The 12,040-nt window shown below is 44.6% G+C and overlaps 3 non-coding genes and 1 pseudogene across 3 annotated transcripts; all 4 read left to right on the top strand.

Moving 5' to 3' along the window:
* The first annotated feature begins 589 nt into the window (after positions 1 to 589).
* Positions 590 to 780, top strand: LOC130333723 (U2 spliceosomal RNA). The gene has a single exon (XR_008875865.1). It is a non-coding gene; the product is annotated as a U2 spliceosomal RNA (small nuclear RNA).
* A 2,092-nt stretch (positions 781 to 2,872) lies between these two features.
* Positions 2,873 to 3,063, top strand: LOC130333722 (U2 spliceosomal RNA). Its single transcript, XR_008875864.1, has one exon. It is a non-coding gene; the product is annotated as a U2 spliceosomal RNA (small nuclear RNA).
* Positions 3,064 to 5,153: 2,090 nt separating this feature from the next.
* LOC130333683 (U2 spliceosomal RNA) lies at positions 5,154 to 5,286 on the top strand (annotated as a pseudogene).
* A 5,043-nt stretch (positions 5,287 to 10,329) lies between these two features.
* On the top strand, positions 10,330 to 10,520 carry LOC130333721 (U2 spliceosomal RNA). The gene has a single exon (XR_008875863.1). It is a non-coding gene; the product is annotated as a U2 spliceosomal RNA (small nuclear RNA).
* The last annotated feature ends 1,520 nt before the right edge of the window (positions 10,521 to 12,040 follow it).

Here is a 12,040-nt window from a genome sequence, read left to right as displayed (position 1 = left end):
GTGTAAACAACAACAACCCAGCTTTGTTGTGTATGTAACCAAAGGGATTTGTGATGTCACCTAGAACCTTCACAGCAGCGACAGCTTTATGAGGAGCATCAGCACTGCTCTGCCTGAGCAGAACCATCACCGCCATAGGTTGTCAAATAACCCGGATTTAACCCACACAGGTAAGTCCAATGGGGTGCAGGCATGTCCTCTATGCTTACAGCTTCCCGTGGGTGTTGGTTTGATACCGTTTGGGGACAGCCAAGGAGGCATCTGCAGGCAACAAAGGTAGGTGTGTGCTTGTGTGTGTGTTTCCTATGCAGATCCTAAGCCCAGTGTCACATGCAAGTAGGAGGAGTAAGAAGGGTTCCTGGCAAATCCGGGTTATGGATTGCATTTAAAAAGGCCCCGTGGGAGTGCAATGGGCCCCTGTCTTGCTGCTTAGCAATAATGGTATGGGTTTAGGTTCTGCTGTGTGTACTGGTGGTTGACTGCCCCCCAGCCCAGAGTGTGCATGGAAAATTGTCTGGCAGCCTCCCTGACAGCAAGCAGTGATAGTGCCCATGAAGGGGACCTTGTTGGGCCCGCCCCTTTCACGGTTATCGCTTCTCGGCCTTTTGGCTAAGATCAAGTGTAGTATCTGTTCTTATCAGTTTAATATCTGATACGTCCCCTATCTGGGGACCATATATTAAATGGATTTTTGAGAACGGGGGCCGATTTCGAAGCTTGCTTCCGTCGCCCTATGCATTGACCCGATATGGCAGTATCTTCGGGTACAGTGCACCACCCCCTTACAGGGTTAAAAAGAAAGATTCCTACTTTCATTGCTACCTGCTTGCTGGCTAGCCAGCTAGCCAGCCCTGTGGGCCTTGCTGCTGCTGCAGCCAAAAAACAAAAGGTGGTGCTGCTGCTGCTTCTGCTGCTTCTGCTTCTGCTTCTGCTTGTGTCTGGCCCCTGTTGGAGCGTCCAGGCACAGGACTTCTGCTGCTGCTGACTAAATGGCCTCCTTAATTGGATCATTTGAGTAGCCAGCCACACCTGTGCAGGTAGGGCATGACATGATAGGCAGCTGCCTTGATAGCGGGTGGGTGCTGAATGTTCCTAATTGACAAAATAAGATTAATGCTTATGAAGAAATATAAAATCTCATCCCTTCCCCAATATCGCGCCACACCCCTACCCCTTAATTCCCTGGTTGAACGTGATGGACATATGTCTTTTTTCGACCGTACTAACTATGTAACTATGTAACATAACATGGGGGGGGGGTCTCCTGGCTGTTCACACAGGTGTGTCATTGCTGTACATTGACCATGCATTGCTTCTGTGGTATTGCAAAGGCAAAGACAAATGCTTCCAGCCATCCATTGCACTAATGGATTGGTCATCAGCTGGCTGTCTATGTCCCGCATCAATATAGACCAAAGTACAGAGGGTTAGGCTATGCTATTGTGCACCTACCTGATGCATCAGAAGGTGCGAGGCCCTTGCTAAATTCTGTGCACAGACTTTGAGATCTATGCTTTAGACTGTATCTAAACCTGCTCCAACATGGACTGACATTCTGGCCTACTTTCAGCCGATGCGACTTGTCTGTCGCTGAACAGTCGCTTTTTATGTATTCAGCACCTATGTATAATGTTGTAAAAATGCTCTAGAAGCTAAAGTCGCAGAAATGTCACACATATTTGGCCTGCAACTTTCTGTGCGACAAATTCAGACAGGAAAAATCAGTATAAATCCTTAGAAAATTATCCCCCAGTGTCTCCATCTGCTGGCGGTATTGAATAAGCATTGCTGCACTGATGGGGTATGCATTAGACGAAAAAAAAGAAGAAAAAGAAGAATAATACGCCCAGAAAAGAGGCGAAAAGGAGAAAAACGTAAAAAAACGTGAAAAAAAAGTAAGAGGAAGAGAAGGGAAAAAAAGGTGGAAATGGGTTTAAAAGTGATTTCGGCGGAGAAATATATATATATATATATATATATATATATATATATATATATATGCGCACACACACACATAGATATAAACGTATTCTCCGTTGAGATATTGCAGCCGCTGCTGTGTCCAGGCCCAGGAGCCTTAGCACTGTGCTGTGATGTCACTCAATACCACTGACATCACTAGGTGTAAACAACATCTCTCCTTTGCTGTGTATGTGACTATGGAGCTGTTTGGTGATGTCGTCTATTACGGCCTTCATAGAAGCAACAGGAGATTGTTGCATCCATCTTGAACCCTCAGAACTACAGTGCTATGATGTCACTCACTTCCACAGGCCTTGCAGAGTGTAAACAACAACAACCCAGCTTTGTTGTGTATGTAACCAAAGGGATTTGTGATGTCACCTAGAACCTTCACAGCAGCGACAGCTTTATGAGGAGCATCAGCACTGCTCTGCCTGAGCAGAACCATCACCGCCATAGGTTGTCAAATAACCCGGATTTAACCCACACAGGTAAGTCCAATGGGGTGCAGGCATGTCCTCTATGCTTACAGCTTCCCGTGGGTGTTGGTTTGATACCGTTTGGGGACAGCCAAGGAGGCATCTGCAGGCAACAAAGGTAGGTGTGTGCTTGTGTGTGTGTTTCCTATGCAGATCCTAAGCCCAGTGTCACATGCAAGTAGGAGGAGTAAGAAGGGTTCCTGGCAAATCCGGGTTATGGATTGCATTTAAAAAGGCCCCGTGGGAGTGCAATGGGCCCCTGTCTTGCTGCTTAGCAATAATGGTATGGGTTTAGGTTCTGCTGTGTGTACTGGTGGTTGACTGCCCCCCAGCCCAGAGTGTGCATGGAAAATTGTCTGGCAGCCTCCCTGACAGCAAGCAGTGATAGTGCCCATGAAGGGGACCTTGTTGGGCCCGCCCCTTTCACGGTTATCGCTTCTCGGCCTTTTGGCTAAGATCAAGTGTAGTATCTGTTCTTATCAGTTTAATATCTGATACGTCCCCTATCTGGGGACCATATATTAAATGGATTTTTGAGAACGGGGGCCGATTTCGAAGCTTGCTTCCGTCGCCCTATGCATTGACCCGATATGGCAGTATCTTCGGGTACAGTGCACCACCCCCTTACAGGGTTAAAAAGAAAGATTCCTACTTTCATTGCTACCTGCTTGCTGGCTAGCCAGCTAGCCAGCCCTGTGGGCCTTGCTGCTGCTGCAGCCAAAAAACAAAAGGTGGTGCTGCTGCTGCTTCTGCTGCTTCTGCTTGTGTCTGGCCCCTGTTGGAGCGTCCAGGCACAGGACTTCTGCTGCTGCTGACTAAATGGCCTCCTTAATTGGATCATTTGAGTAGCCAGCACACCTGTGCAGGTAGGGCATGACATGATAGGCAGCTGCCTTGATAGCGGGTGGGTGCTGAATGTTCCTAATTGACAAAATAAGATTAATGCTTATGAAGAAATATAAAATCTCATCCCTTCCCCAATATCGCGCCACACCCCTACCCCTTAATTCCCTGGTTGAACGTGATGGACATATGTCTTTTTTCGACCGTACTAACTATGTAACTATGTAACATAACATGGGGGGGGGGGGGGGGGGGTCTCCTGGCTGTTCACACAGGTGTGTCATTGCTGTACATTGACCATGCATTGCTTCTGTGGTATTGCAAAGGCAAAGACAAATGCTTCCAGCCATCCATTGCACTAATGGATTGGTCATCAGCTGGCTGTCTATGTCCCGCATCAATATAGACCAAAGTACAGAGGGTTAGGCTATGCTATTGTGCACCTACCTGATGCATCAGAAGGTGCGAGGCCCTTGCTAAATTCTGTGCACAGACTTTGAGATCTATGCTTTAGACTGTATCTAAACCTGCTCCAACATGGACTGACATTCTGGCCTACTTTCAGCCGATGCGACTTGTCTGTCGCTGAACAGTCGCTTTTTATGTATTCAGCACCTATGTATAATGTTGTAAAAATGCTCTAGAAGCTAAAGTCGCAGAAATGTCACACATATTTGGCCTGCAACTTTCTGTGCGACAAATTCAGACAGGAAAAATCAGTATAAATCCTTAGAAAATTATCCCCCAGTGTCTCCATCTGCTGGCGGTATTGAATAAGCATTGCTGCACTGATGGGGTATGCATTAGACGAAAAAAAAGAAGAAAAAGAAGAATAATACGCCCAGAAAAGAGGCGAAAAGGAGAAAAACGTAAAAAAACGTGAAAAAAAAGTAAGAGGAAGAGAAGGGAAAAAAAGGTGGAAATGGGTTTAAAAGTGATTTCGGCGGAGAAATATATATATATATATATATATATATATATATATATATATATATATGCGCACACACACACATAGATATAAACGTATTCTCCGTTGAGATATTGCAGCCGCTGCTGTGTCCAGGCCCAGGAGCCTTAGCACTGTGCTGTGATGTCACTCAATACCACTGACATCACTAGGTGTAAACAACATCTCTCCTTTGCTGTGTATGTGACTATGGAGCTGTTTGGTGATGTCGTCTATTACGGCCTTCATAGAAGCAACAGGAGATTGTTGCATCCATCTTGAACCCTCAGAACTACAGTGCTATGATGTCACTCACTTCCACAGGCCTTGCAGAGTGTAAACAACAACAACCCAGCTTTGTTGTGTATGTAACCAAAGGGATTTGTGATGTCACCTAGAACCTTCACAGCAGCGACAGCTTTATGAGGAGCATCAGCACTGCTCTGCCTGAGCAGAACCATCACCGCCATAGGTTGTCAAATAACCCGGATTTAACCCACACAGGTAAGTCCAATGGGGTGCAGGCATGTCCTCTATGCTTACAGCTTCCCGTGGGTGTTGGTTTGATACCGTTTGGGGACAGCCAAGGAGGCATCTGCAGGCAACAAAGGTAGGTGTGTGCTTGTGTGTGTGTTTCCTATGCAGATCCTAAGCCCAGTGTCACATGCAAGTAGGAGGAGTAAGAAGGGTTCCTGGCAAATCCGGGTTATGGATTGCATTTAAAAAGGCCCCGTGGGAGTGCAATGGGCCCCTGTCTTGCTGCTTAGCAATAATGGTATGGGTTTAGGTTCTGCTGTGTGTACTGGTGGTTGACTGCCCCCCAGCCCAGAGTGTGCATGGAAAATTGTCTGGCAGCCTCCCTGACAGCAAGCAGTGATAGTGCCCATGAAGGGGACCTTGTTGGGCCCGCCCCTTTCACGGTTATCGCTTCTCGGCCTTTTGGCTAAGATCAAGTGTAGTAATACAGGAGATCTGGTCAGAAGGTACTCGGGTACCCCTCTCCTCGGCCTTGTGGGATCGCCCAGGTTTATTGCCTGGGCTTCACCCACTTGTTGCTATTGGGGAGAGGGCCTAGTCCCAGGGTAACGAGTAGCGATCGCCTCTCAAGACCTTCGGGTGGAGAGAGGTTAGAACCATGGATGATGATCCGGATCCAGGTTCTGTGCCGGCATACGCAAGGATCAAAAACACCGTGAGAGTCATTCTCACGGATGATACCAAAAGGGCGGACGATTTGAAATTCGTAGTAGAGGACGTGCTCGGAGGAGTTTTCGGAATACAGAAGGGCGAGATATTGGCAATCCAGGACTACCCGAAGCGTAAAATTTTTGATGTGACGTTCACACAAAATGGCATCCACAGAGATTTTGTTACCAGAGCTGCTGCGAGTAAAGACAAAAAGCTTCAGGGTGTCCGGATTATTGAGCACGTTCTAGACGATATTAAGCTGGTGGTAGTAAAGATGTATTCCCCTTTCGCCAACCTACACGATGTTGAGTTGTTTTTACAAGTCTATTTTAGTAAGGTTGAGTGCAGAGGAAAAATCATGAACAGCTGTGGCATCTGGACATCTAAGTGGAGATTTCAGGTTACATGCAAAAAAGATGACAGATTGCCAGGGGGAATACAACTACCACCAGCTCGTTTTAAAATAAATAATATGTGTGGCGACCTCTTTTATGCGGGGATGCCAAGCTACTGCAGGAAGTGTCACAGATATGGACACACAAAAGAAAACTGTGAAAGTACATGCAAAAAATGTGGTAGCACACAGCACGAGACAGAGAAATGCACAAGAGGAGGGAGGTGCAATTTCTGTCAACAATTCGGTCACCTTTTCTCCTCTTGTCCCCACAGACATAGGACGGAGCAGCAGTGGCAACCCTGGAGGCAGCAAGGACAGCAACCGGGACACCAGCCGAGGCAAGCAGAGCCAGTGATTACCCCCCCACAAGAGGTAAGCGGTGAGATGGAGAAGGAGAAAGACCCCCCTCAGGCAAAAGGAGGGGACCCTAAAGAGCAGAGGATGGCCAAAAAACGTGCAAGTGGTGGAAAAACTGGCCCCCAGGAGCATGCTGGGTTAAGAGAGGAGCGGACGGCGGCCGAATCCGCTCCTCAGCAACCTCTGGCTCAGGGTCCCCCTGAGAGCGATGATCCGGGTGGAGAGGTGAAGGTTAAAAGGCGGAGGGGCTCCAGAAGACTCTATTCGGAGGCGGTCCAGGGGGAGCCGATGGAAGTACCTGCGGATGCAGGGAACCCAAGTGACGTTCCTCCACAGGTCCCCATAGGGGATACCCCCCCTCCTCCCTGCCAGGAGGAGGTTTCAGGGGTGACCGTCTCTGAGGTACCAGAGACGGAACTAAGTGAACACCCGACCCCTATGGAGGGGCAAGAGGTGGAAGAACCCAATGAGTCTGGAGCCCTGATTGCCAGGATGCCCGAGAACAACTATGCCTCAATCATGATGGAGGAGGGGGGTCGGCTGAGTGATGGTGCCTCCTCTCCTGCTTCCTCTATGCGTACAGTTGAGTCAGATTTTGGGGGGTATGAGGCTTCGGAGGGGGAATCAGAGGTGTAAGACGTTTTCTTGTACATTCCCATGGCTGAGTTGTCCGGTCTGTCCTTGAACGTGAGAAGTGTGAGCGCCAGAGTAAGAAGGGTTGCCCTATTTAATTACTTGTCGGTTTTTGCTGCTTCCGTCCTTTTCCTGCAGGAATGTGGCATCCCGCACAGATTAAATTATAAAGAATATGAAGATGATTGGGTGCACGGTCCATCAGTCTGGTCTGGATCAAATGAGTCCAGATCAGCAGGGGTCGCCATACTTTTTAAAGGGAACGTTTTAATTGAGAGTTTTAACGAAATTTTACCAGGCAGAATTTTATTGGTCAACGCTTTTATTAATGGTATTAAATGGCAGTTTTTAAATTTTTATGGTTCTCCTGATAAGAATGAAAGAATAAAAATGTTGGAGATTTTACCCCTTTTTATTAACAATTCTAGTCCTCTTGTTTTATCAGGTGATTTTAATTGTATTTTAAGGGGAGAACGCCGTTTTTCGAAGGCAGTGAGTAGGAACTATGATAAGACGTCTTTTATGTTAAAAAACTTGATTTTAGATTTTAATCTCACTGATGTTTTTAAAAAATGTAATTTTAACGTACCAGAGGAAGACGGTGTTACCTGGAGCAATGCAAGCTGTAGCTCCAGGATAGATTTTATTTTTTGTTCTTATCAAGTACTGCCTTTTAACTGTGATCTTTTTACCAATGTTTTTTCTGACCATAAATTATTGTATTTTAAAGTTAAAAGTGATTTTAAAAGGAGAACTGGTTGGAATGCCTGGAAGTTAAACGTGTCCCTTTTAGAAGATCCGCAGGTTTTATCAGATTTTATCACCTTTTACAAGGAATGCAGACGAGTAAAAGACCCCAACACTCCCACCAGTATCTGGTGGGAAAAAATGAAACTAAAAATAAAAGAATTTTTTATCCGTGTTGGGGTTAGGAAAGCTAAAGAAAAACGTGAATTTTATAATATCCTAAATACTCGTCTGCAAACCCTGTACAAATTCAGAGCACATGGGATGGAGGTGGAGAAGGAGGTACATGATCTTAAAAAAGAAATAACTAAGTGCCTGGAGCAGAAAGGAAAAGAAATTATCTTTAGGTCTCGAATACAGCATCTTGAGGAAAACGAGACCTGCTCCAGGTATTTTTTTAAGAAAATACATGAAAATAGAAGGTTAATAGAAAACATTGAAGGAGTGAATGATGTACAGGGCATTTTAAAAAAGGTGCAAGAGTTTTATGCGGATCTTTTTAATGTAAAACACATTGATGAATGTTTTATGAATGACTCGTTAAAGGAGATCACCAATTTTTTAGATCCTGTCTCACAGTCTTTTTTATTGCAGAATATTTCAGAGCAGGAGATTTTAGAGACCGTCAAGAGTTTTAAAACAGGTAAAGTGCCTGGGCCGGATGGTATACCCATTGAATTTTATGTTACTTTTTATGGTATTTTAAAAGAAGATTTGTTCTCCCTTTTTACGGAAGTCTTTAAGTCTAAAATCCTCCCAGGCTCATGGAAGAAGGGTGATGTCTCCCTGCTATTCAAAAAGGGAGACCGGTCGGAACTCAAAAACTGGAGACCAATCACCCTTCTGAACTGCGACTATAAAATAATGGCGAAACTGTGTGCTAACCGCTTAAAGAACGTAATCCATAAAATAATTCATACAAACCAAGTCTGTGGGGTGCCTGGGAGGAGTTTATGGGAGAACCTAAACCTTTTAAAGGATGTAATTAGCGACACCAAATTAAGAAAAGGAAAGCTGGCGGTTTTATCCATAGATTTTGAAAAAGCTTTCGACAGGGTGTCACATTTTTATCTTTTTAAGGTTTTAGAGAAAATGGGTATACCTGATGGCTTTTTATTGTCTCTTAGAGCTTTTTATGATAACTGTACTAGTAAAATTTTAGTAAATGGTTTTAAGACACAGGGCGTGATTTTAAATTCCGGAGTGAAGCAGGGGTGTCCCTTGTCCCCACTACTCTTCATTTACGCAATAGAGCCTCTTTTATGTACAATACGAAAGGATAAGCAGATCCATGGAGTCCCCCTGCCAGGAGGAGGGGGACTAGAGGCGAAGGTAGTGGGGTACATGGACGATGTTGCGGTGTTTTGCAGGGACACCCCATCGCTTCAGAAGACGCTAAAACAGATTCAATATTTTAATTGTGCCTCCGGTTTTAAAGTCAATTTTAACAAAAGTAACATTTTACACATAGGCGGAATGCCTTTGTATGATGTGCCCGTCCCTGTGTCTGAGTCGGTGCAGATTTTAGGTGTCTCCTTTGACGAGTCTAATAATGGTTTTAATAGCTGGGACTTGGTGGCTCAAAAAATAAATAAGAAAATATGTATGTGGAACATGCGAGAACTTACAATGGAAGGGAAGGTTTTAATTACAAAAATGGTGCTTTTACCTATTTTATTGTATTTAAGTCTGGTTTTCCCACCCCCCGAAATGGTTCTAAAGAAAATAACAAAAGCTTGTTTTACTTTCTTTTGGAGTTCTAAGAGCGAAAAATTAAAGAGACAAATTGTGATAAAACCGAACTCCAGGGGCGGTAAGGATTTTCCAGATTTTAAAGCTTTCCTTTTAATAAAGTTTTTTAGCATGTGTTTTACTACTGTTTTTAAAGATAGCTACTGGTCTTATTTTGTTCGTTTTAATACTGGTTATTTTATGCGGAGGAACGGCTGGTTTTCTACAGTTTTAAGTTGCCCTTATTCTTTGAATTTACCCCCTCAATACATGATTTTAGGAAAAATTTTAAACTTATATAATTTTAAAGGTAAAAGTGTTCAGGATCTGTGCAATAGCAAAAAACTACTAAAGGAAATAAAAGAAACCAGTACCGTGACTCCCATCAAAAATTTTAACGAACAGAAGTGTATACAGATTTGGAAGATGTTGAGTATTAATTATCTTTTTAATTCACAGAAGGACCTGGCCTGGAGCTGCGCACACGAGTGTCTTCCATGCCGGGCATTCCAGCACCGAAGAGGATTATCCAACTCTGCAACCTGCCCGAGGGAGGGATGCCGACAAGAGGAGACCGTGCACCATCTAATATGGACTTGTTTTTACTCGCAGAAAATATGGACAAAGATACTCCCTCTGGTAAAAAGGATAACTGGACTAAAAGACTTAAATATTGCAGTGGTTTTTTATGGTTGCCTGGAATGCCCAACACGGACTCAAGAGACTATTGCATGGAAGATCATAAACTGTGTGAAGGCAGCTCTGTGGAAGGCCAGGAATATTTTATTGTTCAAGCATGAGGTTTTATCTGTGAAGGACATTTTATCTATCTGTTTTTATGAAATGTACCAGTACTATCTTTTAGACAAGAAGAGATTTCCGCTTTTATCTAGAAAATGGTTTTTAATAGGTTCTGCTGTGTGTACTGGTGGTTGACTGCCCCCCAGCCCAGAGTGTGCATGGAAAATTGTCTGGCAGCCTCCCTGACAGCAAGCAGTGATAGTGCCCATGAAGGGGACCTTGTTGGGCCCGCCCCTTTCACGGTTATCGCTTCTCGGCCTTTTGGCTAAGATCAAGTGTAGTATCTGTTCTTATCAGTTTAATATCTGATACGTCCCCTATCTGGGGACCATATATTAAATGGATTTTTGAGAACGGGGGCCGATTTCGAAGCTTGCTTCCGTCGCCCTATGCATTGACCCGATATGGCAGTATCTTCGGGTACAGTGCACCACCCCCTTACAGGGTTAAAAAGAAAGATTCCTACTTTCATTGCTACCTGCTTGCTGGCTAGCCAGCTAGCCAGCCCTGTGGGCCTTGCTGCTGCTGCAGCCAAAAAACAAAAGGTGGTGCTGCTGCTGCTTCTGCTGCTTCTGCTTCTGCTTGTGTCTGGCCCCTGTTGGAGCGTCCAGGCACAGGACTTCTGCTGCTGCTGACTAAATGGCCTCCTTAATTGGATCATTGAGTAGCCAGCACACCTGTGCAGGTAGGGCATGACATGATAGGCAGCTGCCTTGATAGCGGGTGGGTGCTGAATGTTCCTAATTGACAAAATAAGATTAATGCTTATGAAGAAATATAAAATCTCATCCCTTCCCCAATATCGCGCCACACCCCTACCCCTTAATTCCCTGGTTGAACGTGATGGACATATGTCTTTTTTCGACCGTACTAACTATGTAACTATGTAACATAACATGGGGGGGGGGGGGGGGGGTCTCCTGGCTGTTCACACAGGTGTGTCATTGCTGTACATTGACCATGCATTGCTTCTGTGGTATTGCAAAGGCAAAGACAAATGCTTCCAGCCATCCATTGCACTAATGGATTGGTCATCAGCTGGCTGTCTATGTCCCGCATCAATATAGACCAAAGTACAGAGGGTTAGGCTATGCTATTGTGCACCTACCTGATGCATCAGAAGGTGCGAGGCCCTTGCTAAATTCTGTGCACAGACTTTGAGATCTATGCTTTAGACTGTATCTAAACCTGCTCCAACATGGACTGACATTCTGGCCTACTTTCAGCCGATGCGACTTGTCTGTCGCTGAACAGTCGCTTTTTATGTATTCAGCACCTATGTATAATGTTGTAAAAATGCTCTAGAAGCTAAAGTCGCAGAAATGTCACACATATTTGGCCTGCAACTTTCTGTGCGACAAATTCAGACAGGAAAAATCAGTATAAATCCTTAGAAAATTATCCCCCAGTGTCTCCATCTGCTGGCGGTATTGAATAAGCATTGCTGCACTGATGGGGTATGCATTAGACGAAAAAAAAGAAGAAAAAGAAGAATAATACGCCCAGAAAAGAGGCGAAAAGGAGAAAAACGTAAAAAAACGTGAAAAAAAAGTAAGAGGAAGAGAAGGGAAAAAAAGGTGGAAATGGGTTTAAAAGTGATTTCGGCGGAGAAATATATATATATATATATATATATATATATATATATATATATATATATGCGCACACACACACATAGATATAAACGTATTCTCCGTTGAGATATTGCAGCCGCTGCTGTGTCCAGGCCCAGGAGCCTTAGCACTGTGCTGTGATGTCACTCAATACCACTGACATCACTAGGTGTAAACAACATCTCTCCTTTGCTGTGTATGTGACTATGGAGCTGTTTGGTGATGTCGTCTATTACGGCCTTCATAGAAGCAACAGGAGATTGTTGCATCCATCTTGAACCCTCAGAACTACAGTGCTATGATGTCACTCACTTCCACAGGCCTTGCAGAGTGTAAACAACAA

Source organism: Hyla sarda, unplaced genomic scaffold, assembly GCF_029499605.1.
Source record: "Hyla sarda isolate aHylSar1 unplaced genomic scaffold, aHylSar1.hap1 scaffold_413, whole genome shotgun sequence".
NCBI lineage: Eukaryota > Metazoa > Chordata > Amphibia > Anura > Hylidae > Hyla > Hyla sarda.
The sequence above is the reverse complement of the archived record's forward strand: the minus strand, read 5'-3'. Positions and strand labels throughout refer to the sequence as shown.